Source organism: Solanum stenotomum, unplaced genomic scaffold (genome assembly GCF_019186545.1).
Source record: "Solanum stenotomum isolate F172 unplaced genomic scaffold, ASM1918654v1 scaffold28337, whole genome shotgun sequence".
NCBI lineage: Eukaryota > Viridiplantae > Streptophyta > Magnoliopsida > Solanales > Solanaceae > Solanum > Solanum stenotomum.
The window spans coordinates 13,636-24,643 of NW_026029946.1; the positions used below are offsets into that span (position 1 = coordinate 13,636).

The 11,008-nt window shown below is 36.4% G+C and overlaps 1 pseudogene; it reads right to left on the reverse strand.

The window, feature by feature from the left end:
- Positions 1 to 8,861: 8,861 nt before the first annotated feature.
- LOC125851652 (probable indole-3-pyruvate monooxygenase YUCCA10) overlaps positions 8,862 to 11,008 on the reverse strand; it is a 4,508-nt pseudogene continuing 2,361 nt past the window's right edge.

Genomic DNA, 11,008 nt, shown 5'->3' on the forward strand with positions numbered 1-11,008 from the left:
ATATATAAGGCAATAAGACATATGCGATATATAAAGCTTTTAAAACATTCCAAACAACTTAGTTCGTTAATGATTAAAGCAATAACAACTCAACTTTATTTATATAAAAGTAATATAACTTGAATGGGAGATTTTTTAACCGACAACCACCACTATGAGCCCTAGTGGTGGTACAACGTTTTACCTCACGTTGCCCAAGGACCATTCTATACCTTGCCGTGATATAGGACCTTACTTTTGCTTAGTGGATCCACTAGCCTAATCTTATGTGATCATCTAAAAAGAATGATACGTCAAGTCCCATGTTGGCGCATGGTTCTTTTGGAGAGTTGAGTTAATATGAACTCGTGTCCCCGATTCGGTGCTCAATAGTACTCCAAAAATGCTTTGGCTCATAAGTGTTTTTAAACACGTCTTTCTTTAATTGAGATAATTGCTCAAAACTTAGCCAAGAAGGCTCTTTTGGAAAACATGGTTCCCTTCTTACTCAAATGTAAAAACATTTACAAACCACTTTGGGAATACTTAGTTCCCTAGTAGTTTTTGAGAAAAGGACTCAACTTTATGCTCTTGACTTAACTTGAAACTCGAGACTCTTTACTTAACTTGGAATTCTACACTCTTACTTGACTTGACTCTAACTTCACTTTGACTTCGATCCTAACTTGCCTCGGATTGAACTATGGATTCAAGGTATATGATCACATGTTTATGGATGAATTCGGGATGTCTAAATGCACCTTAGAGTGTTGGAAACAACTATAAAACATAGGTACAATACCTAGGAACATGCATGAGAAAGTGGGGAAGGAATGGGAAAAACTTGGCACTCTGAGAGGCGCGGAGCGCCAGACCTCAAACTTCAGAGGGGTCTGGTTGGGGCTCTGGTAGGGGCGGCGCCCCAAGGGCTGGACCTCAGAGTCCCTTTTGGGGCGCGCTGGCTGGCGCGACGCCCCAACCCTTTTTCCCCGAAAACTTGACTTTTCTCCTTCCTTTTCCAACTCTAAACCTCCCTTACCTTCAATGGTTTCAACCCCAAACACTAAGGATCATAAAAACCCTCAACATACACTAGTTTCAACTCAAAAACACAACCCAATCATGTCCCACAACTAACAAGAACTTCAACGACACAATCAACAACATCAACAACACAACCCAACAACTTCAACAACATATCCAATCTTTTCTCAATAATAAAAAATGAGTTTGGTGTGTGGGGGAAAGGATCAACCCAACACTAATAACTCACATACCTAGTGGGGATCACCCCCGACGATATCCACGACGGAAACTTGCTTGATCTCTTCTTCTCCTCTTCTTCTCTTCTTCTTCTCTTCTTCTTCTTCTCTTCTTCACTCTCAAGCCCTAGCTTTCACTCTTTTAAAATGGCATAAAAATGATCCAAAAATCAGCCTAGCACACAATATAACCCCAAAAGAAAAACTAGGGAAAAGACCAAAATGCCCTTAAAATTTCCGGACGGATTCCCTGCCAACTGCCCAACTTTCAAAGGGCATAACTCGCTCATACGAACTCGGAATCGAGCAAACTCGGTGGCGTTGGAAAGATCATTCCAAGGGCTTTCCAAACATAACTAGAACTACTCCTAAATAATTCTGAGTTAGGAGTTATGACTGCTCAAAGTTGGACAAAACTCACTGATTTCCCACAGCTCAATTTCCAGATTTTGAATTTTTTCCAAAAATGACTATATTCAATTGTTAAGCCTATTCATAGTTGTTTAGACTTACCAGATGTTACACCTACCTCCTTCTGCACAGCTGGGCTTCTCCACCTTTCCCCATTTCTCATTAGCCAAATCAAAAGTAATGATGTACCCACCCTCATATGCATTAAGACCAGCAGTAGTAGCAGCCCAACAGAGCTTCCCGTTCACAAACTTACCTGAAACATTTGATAGCCCCTCCCTCGGGCAACCATCNTTCTTTAACTGACAACCACCACTATGAGCCCTAGTGGTGGTACAACGTTTTACCTCACGTTGCCCAAGGACCATCTTATACCTTGCCGTGATATAGGACCTTACTTTTGCTTAGTGGATCCACTAGCCTAATCTTACGTGATCATCTAAAAAAGAATGATACGTCAAGTCCCATGTTGGCGCATGGTTCTTATGGAGAGTTGAGTTAATATGAACTCGTGTTCCCAATTCGGTGCTTAATACTACTCCCAAAAATGCTTTGGCTCATAAGTGTTTTTAAACACATCTTTCTTTAATTGAGATAATTGCTCAAAACTTAGCCAAAAAGGCTCTTTTGGAAAACATGGTTCCCTTCTCACTCAAATGTAAAAACATTTACAAACCTCTTTGGGAATACTTAGTTCCCTAGTAGATTTTGAGAAAATGACTCAACTTTATGCTCTTGACTTAACTTGAAACTCGAGACTCTTTACTTAACTTGGAATTCTACACTCTTACTTGACTTGACTCTAACTTCACTTTGACTTCGATCCTAACTTGCCTCGGATTGAACTATGGATTCAAGGTATATGATCACATGTTTATGGATGAATTTGGGATATCTAAATGTACCTTAGAGTGTTGGAAACAACTATAAAACATAGGTACAATACCTAGGAACATGCATGAGAGAGTGGGGAAGGAATGGGAAAAACTCGGCACTCTTGGCGCTCTGAGAGGCGCGGAGCGCCAGACCTCAAACTTCAGAGGGGTCTGGTAGGGGCGGCGCCCCAAGGGCTGGACCTCAGAGTCCCTTTTGGGGCACACTGGCTGGCGCGACGCCCCAGCCCCTTTTCCCCGAAAACTTGACTTTCTCCTTCCTTTTCCAACTCTAAACCTCCCTCACCTTCAACGGTTTCAACCCCAAACACTAAGGATTATAAAAACCCTCAATATACACTAGTTTCAACTGAAAAACACAACCCAATCATGTCCCACAACCAACAAGAACTTCAACGACACAATCAACAACATCAACAACACAACCCAACAACTTCAACAACATATCCAATCTTTTCTCAATAATAAAAAATGAGTTTGGTGTGTGGGGGAAAGGATCAACCCAACACTAATAACTCACATACCTAGTGGGGATCACCCCCGACGATATCCACGACGGAAACTTGCTTGATCTCTTCTTCTCCTCTTCTTCTCTTCTTCTTCTCTTCTTCTTCTTCTCTTCTTCACTCTCAAGCCCTAGCTTTCACTCTTTTAAAATGGCATAAAAATGATCCAAAAATTAGCCTAACACACAATATAACCCCAAAAGAAAAACTAGGGAAAAGACCAAAATGCCCTTAAAATTTCCGGACGGATTCCCTGCCAACTGCCCAACTTTCAAAGGGCATAACTCGCTCATACAAACTCAGAATCAAGAAAACTTGGTGGCGTTGGAAAGATCATTCCAAGGGTTTTCCAAACATAACTGGAAATACTCCTAAATCATCCTGAAATAGGAGTTATGACTGCTCAAAGTTGGAAAAAACTCACTGATTTCCCTCACTTAGCCAAATTTCCAGATTTTGAATTTTTTTCCAAAAATGACTATTTCAATTTTTAAGCCTCTTCATAGTTGTTTAGACTTACCGGATGTTACACCTACCTCCTTCTGCACAGCTGGGCTTCTCCACCTTTCCCCAGTTCTCATTAGCGAAATCAAAAGTAATGACGTACCCACCCTCATATGCATTAAGACCAGCAGTAGTAGCAGCCCAATAGAGCTTCCCGTTCACAAACTTACCTGAAACATTTGATAGCCCCTCCCTCGGGCAACCATCAACGCTTTTCCAAGAATCCGTGTTTAAACTCTATAAGCTGGCCTCAACTTGAGCTGAATTTATAGTTTTGAAAATACAGACTACCTTATAATCATCCTGAAATTCATCATATCCAAAACCATCAATGTGCCGATACTTGATGTAGATCTAGGATTAGAAAATTTATTTATCTTCCTAATCGACGGATTCCATATAAACATGTCAGTGAACCCAAGGGTAAATCAAATCAATTCATTAACTAAATCCAGAACAAAAACATTTTCGCGGGGGTTATAATCCAAGTTATATTCCTCAATCACAACAGAGTCATTAAGTAAGGAAGTAACAGAACAGTTTGTGAAAACGAATCGATATCCATTAGCAGGTAGGAACCTGAGTTGGGACAACACAAGGCTGTGGTGTGTGTAATCTTTTCTATCAGCAGACACACTCAGATGATTCTTGATATTTTATAAATTAGGTAAGTTACCTGCACTTTGCGCGATTTTGTAAATTCAATTCACCACGTACAATTATTTGTGGTTAATGATTAAAGATTATGCGACAATATCCGTTTACCTTTTTTATTTTGTATACCAATGAAACTTTGTTGACATCTGTTTCTGGATATTTGTCCAAGTAATTACAATTTTTTTAGCTACGTATATGAGAAATTAAAGGGAATGAAAAGGGTTAGAAAAAGATAGAGTTTGTCTTTCAATGCTTATACCAAACGAGAAAGTGGCGCAGTAAACAAAGGAAGCAAAGGGAAAAATAGCAGAGTAAACAGAGGAAGTGAAGGAAACAAATCACAATCGGAGGTGGGAAAAGATAAATGTCTTTCCTGAATTGTAAGGGTGCCACGTAAGCTGGTCTATGGAGAGAAGCACAAGGTGTGAATATACAATCTTCTTTGTACTCCGGAACCTTCTACTCAGCTAGAAGTTCATTGTGCATCTGGAGACGACGATCTTGAATATCATTTCCCTGAAGCGGGAAAGTATTTCAATTAGCAATTTAAAGTGTGGGGGTAACACTTCATTCTTTTGTCACTTTTGGTGGGATTATTAAGAAAGTGCATTCGATGTATTTAACAATCCAATCCAATCTATTGTATTTACGAAGCAATTGATTTTGTTCCAGAATGTACTACCCAATGCAAATGGAAAGTGGAGCCTGATGGTATCTAGTTCAAATAACGAATCATGACGACAACAAGATAATAATAATTCTTAACATGTAACACAAAAAAAGTCTAGAAAGTCTCACCAAATTATTATGTGATTACTCATCTTAATTATCGAGTTTTAACTTCCTCTTTCATTAAGTTTTTAAATAAAGATCAAAGATTAACCGAATAGTACCAATATGATTGGAATAATTTTGAAAAATCTAATATTAGTTTTATGTTTACAGAGTTTCACCAAAGTCCAATATGACTTATCATCTTATCGTGTACTAACTTCTACAAGTGACGACTCTTATATACTTTTTTTTAAAGAAATATAAAAAATTTAACCAAATTGTATTGATATGTCTAAATGGACTTAAGCAAGAAAAGAGCTTCAAATTCCATCTGAGATGTACTAAGCTGGGAATTAATCACATATATAAAAGAAATTTATCGCGATAATCTCAAGATACAACATACAACAGATATTCAAAGGAAGGAGAAAATTGTTCAACCCTTTGTTACAACAATCTCAAGATACTACATATAACAGATATTCAAGGGAAGGAGAAGCTTTTTTCAACTTTTATCGCAGCGACAACATAGGTAATACTACATTCAGCAAACATGGAGAATAGGGAAGCATTGTATTGATTCATGCAGAGGATGGAATAATTTCTCTTCAACATCAGCTTCACCTTCGGAAATATCAAAAGTACATAACAGTTAACAAAGCACCTTCTTGATATTTCACATGATGACTAGTAAAAACAGTTTATATGTGAGCAATAAGGAAAACCAGCAAAACCAAATAGTACCAAGTTGCCCGCGCTGGGGTGCAAGTGTTCGATAAGGATGAAGATCTAGAAGTCGGATCCATCCTGATCTAAATTTTAAGATTCCGGGGTATGGATCCAAGTATGAACATGGGTAACAATACAAAATAAAATAACCGAAAATTGATATTGGTATAAATATTATAAAAAACAACCGATTAAACTGAACAATTGACAAATAAAAAGGTGATGGTCCAGACTAATAACTGCTTGACATATCTAGCGAGGATTTGTGATCTTGCGAGAGAGCTGCTCTGTTAAGCCAACCAATGATGGGAGAGTTACCCCATCTACACCTACTTAGGTACTCCATTTTGACACCTACTTAGGTACTCCATGACAATAGAAAACAGGTAAGGAGACATGAGATCTCCTCGTCTATGTCTCTTAGCAGCTTGAAAGGGATAGGAGCTTGTGCTTCACAGATGATGCTGGAAATCACCTTCGGTAATCAATTACATCTTTTTTGATCACGCATCAAGATTGACTGTGGCCAGTGGTGTTATTCTATTGAATATTTGTTGTATGTTGTATCTTGAGACAAAAGGTTGAACAAGCTTCTCCTATGCGTAAATTTCTTTCATATATGTGACATTGTTAGTGCTTGATATGTTTCCAGTTGATACATTCTTTAAAGGGAAGAAACTTGAAGAATGATTATTCAGTAGTATACTTGTGGTGCTTTGTTTGAGAATTTTTCTCTAAGCTGACAAAATTCCTATATATAAGGTTCTAGTTTTCGAGCTGTTTGTCCTCGTTTTACAATAACAGAGAAGTTAGAAAATTAATGTATTTATTCAACTCACTTTGGAAATGAGCATATATGGAAAAAGCATTTGCTTGCTAGGCATATCATCGCATATGCTAAATCCTTAGTGCGTCTTGTCCCACACCGGTGACAGAAGACGTATACATATATTTTATAAGAACTCAACAGACACTGTATATTGCTGAGCTCAGTAACATGAGCTTGTAACCCAAGTGGGAGCAATAAGATGATCGGGACAAACCAAATCTTCAGCCTTTGACACAAATAGTGTGTTGGTTTGGGTTTATAATTAATAATAAGTGGTTCGTGGTAATAGTATGAAGTATTATTATTCCGACACTAATAAATAAATAATAATAATACTTTGACATGGCAGTAAGCAGTGGGAGTTGATGGGGTAACTCGCCCCTCATTGGCTGGCTTAACAGAGCAACGCTCTCACTGTCTCACATTACATGACAGCTAGTCTGATGCTGTCAAAGACCAGTTCGCGCACACTCCTGACTCACCACGAGAAATGTCAGGCAGTTATCGGTTTGGACCATCATCTTTTTACTTGATCAAAAATTAGACTTCGAAATTCATTCCAATCATATAGGTTTCTCATGAACCAAAACAGTTTTGGATCAGAGTCGACTCCTATGTACTTGAAAGGCAGTTCTCCACAGTAATACCATGTGCAAACATCTAGTTTTTCGGCTCATTATGTTCTCATTTCATTGCAGTTGTTGTCAGTTGAGAAGCTATGGGCCAAAGGATTATGTGCAAGTACCTACGAAGCATCTTGGCTATCTAAAACATGGGACTCCAAAGTTTGCTGCATCAGTGTAGTTATCTTTCACTTATTGATGTCCTTTGTGCTTAGTAATCTTTCAAAGTGCTGTATTAATGGATTATCGTGATCTTTACAGGTTGAGGATTTCACTGATTGGTCTCAAAATGCTGCAAGAGCTGTTGGGAAAGCATAAGTGATATGCATATACAAGTGTATCCAGCGTACTGGTGAATACATTTCTGCTTTTATGGATGGCCTTGTCGAAATACCCACATTAAAATATCAGTTGTTTGGACATGCTGCTCCCTTTCAAGACGGTTCTGAGACAAGGAACATTATAGAAGATGGAAATACAACAACTCTTCCTTGTAGGGATATCAAGAAGTAGGATCAAAGTAAAGAAAGCCAGAAAGGAATTCAGTTCAGCTATACCTTCTGAACTTATCACGACAAAAATAAAATGGTCTACCAAAGGTTGGGAAGGATTAACTTCAGTGAGCTGTGGACAGTCAAAAGGAAAATGGTCTACTAAAGGTTGGGAAGAAGTACGTTCAGTGAGTTGGGGACAGCCTAAGGAGGATGGTGGACCACCCGACTCTCCTTGGTCAAAAGGAAAATGGTCTACCAAAGGTTGGGGAAAAGCATCTTTAGCGAACTGGGGACAATCAAATGGGGACAATATGCCACCAGACTCTATCTGGACAAAAAGGAAAAGATCAGAAGAAACCGGGGGAGGAACTTCTTCTTCTCAATGGTTGGGAAAATCAGACACAAAAAGTTGGCCCAAAAGAAAGCACAACAATAAGCATGCACCTAAGGCTAAGTGGTCGAAAATGCAGACAAGAGGTTTGGGAGGAAGCCAAATTAACCATTTGGTTCTGGATTAGATAGGTTGCGTGTATCTAGTTGAATCATCTGCAACAACTTTTACATTCTTGCTAGGACGTAGGGAGTATTTCTTATGAGCTAGGTAATGTATCCGTCGTCATCCTCTTGTTTTTGTACTGGTCCATTAGGACATTTTGTACAAATCGACCTAGCAATGACCTTAGCAAGATGGAATGTTAACGGCACAATGTACATTTATGAACATTAAGGAATTGAAGGAAAAACAGATTCTGAAGAAGCCAATTCTCTCTCTCTATATGTCTCTCTCGAGATCTACTTTACTATGAAAAATAGAGAAAATAGTAGATTTCATTCATGTTGTCAATATATCTCTCAAATAAAAGCTACCCAATTTGATGTGTAGAGTTATTCGATACTCGTGCTGGCAAGAGATAACAAGTGTTCAATGTAATAGTCGAAATGTGTGCGACCTGAACCCCACACCATCATTATAAAAATAAAAAAATCCAACAAAGAAAGACAATCAATCAGAAAAGTTTCATCTAATTTCTATGACAATAGAAACTTGATTCCAATAAAAAGCATACTAAAAGAAACAAGGTTTTTAATTTCTAGCTGAACGTAACAAGAAGTCCGGTGCAGAAAGCATCCTGCATTCACGTAGGGTTTAGAAAATTTATTTAACAACATAGTCTGTTATAATAATAATAATAATAAAATCTAAATTTTGTCTCCTCTAATGGTCTTAATATTATTGACAATAGCTATAGCATCCATTGAAATACCAGCAATCCCTCTTTTTGAAAATCCAGCACAATAGATCCCATTCTCTCCTTTCCAATTTATCAATGTTCTTCACGGAATATTGAGCTATAATCCTGCATACAAAAGAAAAAAATTGAACATTATTTGAGACAATGGTGGTAAAATTAATAGTAAGTGAAATTAGTAACCAGGAAAACTTATCGAGAAAAACTTATCCGCATACAATATTTACATGCAAGTGAAAATTTCAAGACTCAAATTTAGAAAGAAAAAAAAACAAATAACATAGTGATAATTTGCAAAATGTACCTTTAGCCATGTGGTAGCAATATTCTTGTATCCAGTAGCAAAAATGATTGCATCAAATTGATGTTCATCTCCATTGTCAAACACTACTGTATATTCCTTTTTTTTCGATATTCCAGGAAGTACCTAATTAACAATTCACCAAAAGTTATTTCACAAAAAAACCAAGTGTTATTTCCTTTATTATAATAGATTATTAATGCATATTAGATGAACTATTTACACAAATTTACTGTATTTGCCAAAATTACTAAATTCTACCGATTTCATAACTATAACAGTTCAATTGTTGCCCATGAAAATGAACATGTATTTTTACTCTCCTTCATTAAATAATACAACTAGGTTTTTGACAGTAATCAAATTTGAACTCGTGATGTGCGCCTAACCATACATCACATGTTGTACTTTTACTATCAGACAAAAATCCTCAGTGAAACTAAAGCGATCTGTTTTTCACATAATAGAATGAAATAAAATAAAGATACTATCATACCTTAATTTCTCCAAGTTTAATCTTGTCAATGGCACCAACATCAATTACTGGGGATCTACCTTTTGATATTTTAATAGAAAATGGGCTTTCTTCTGGTTGTGGTATTCCTAATTCTGCTAAATTTCCAAACTTAAAATTCGCGTACTTTGCAATTACAGTATCAACCAAAGATATTGGTAAATATTTTAGCAACAACATTGCAGTATACACCATCTCCCTTGTTAGAACATGAATCTGCAAAAACATTAGGACAAAATATATTAAAACTTTTAGAATGAACAACCATATTTATCAAAAATATAATTGATTGTGCATGTGAAAAACTTGCATCATCTAAATATAGAAAAGTTATAGCACTTTGGGAGAACATCATGAACTATAATGTACATATTTACGGGTGTAAGTTTCATATTTTGACGATATATTAAAAAAGAAGTACAAAATCAGATCAATTATAACGTAATTGTATATAACTTGTAGTATTCAAAAACATAGATCAAAGTTGGTAACTGGAATTAGCAAGGGTTCTAAAAAAAGAAATATATACGTGTAATGCACGAAAGATTAGATTAAAAGAGAAATTTAAGTTTCATATGCAGTTAGTGCAAATAATTTTTTGTACTATCATTTATCAAGTCATCTAACTGATATCTATAGACAAGTTTCTTTAAAATTATGAGATTCAAAATCTTAAAATGTAAAATATGTTATCTGTGCAACATGCGAAAATGATAATGTATAAGATTGTTAACGAGACAAACTTAGCAAAAATCAAGATTCTACTTACAAGAAATAGAAACCCTAGTTCTTTATCTTCGAATTTAGTTCCTCAAAGTAAAAAATATATGAGTTGTTTATACTTATACTAAACAACTTTTCACTCTCCAAATCCTACTCTTATTTTTCTCGCGATATAAAATACCCGATGAGACTTGAATTTAAAATTTCTAATTTTGTGCGATTTAGAAATGGAATAATGAGATCTTTCTATGTTTTTAGGATATTTATATCTATCCCAAATATTTGTATTTACAATAATCCAACACCATATTCCTTAATCACTTTCTAGTCAACCAATATTTCCATTTTAAAGAACAACTGATTTCATTAAATCAACTTTGAATTCAGAATCGAGGTTGCTTTTGCAATTTTGTATAGTGCTTGGAGAGTATGTTTGTGAAATTTAACGCAAATGATGAATCGGTGGAAATTATTGGAGGTGAAACTAATTCAAAAATTATTTTTAGATAAGAAATACCACAAGGGTATATATGACTGGGTGGTCAATAAAGTAGAATGA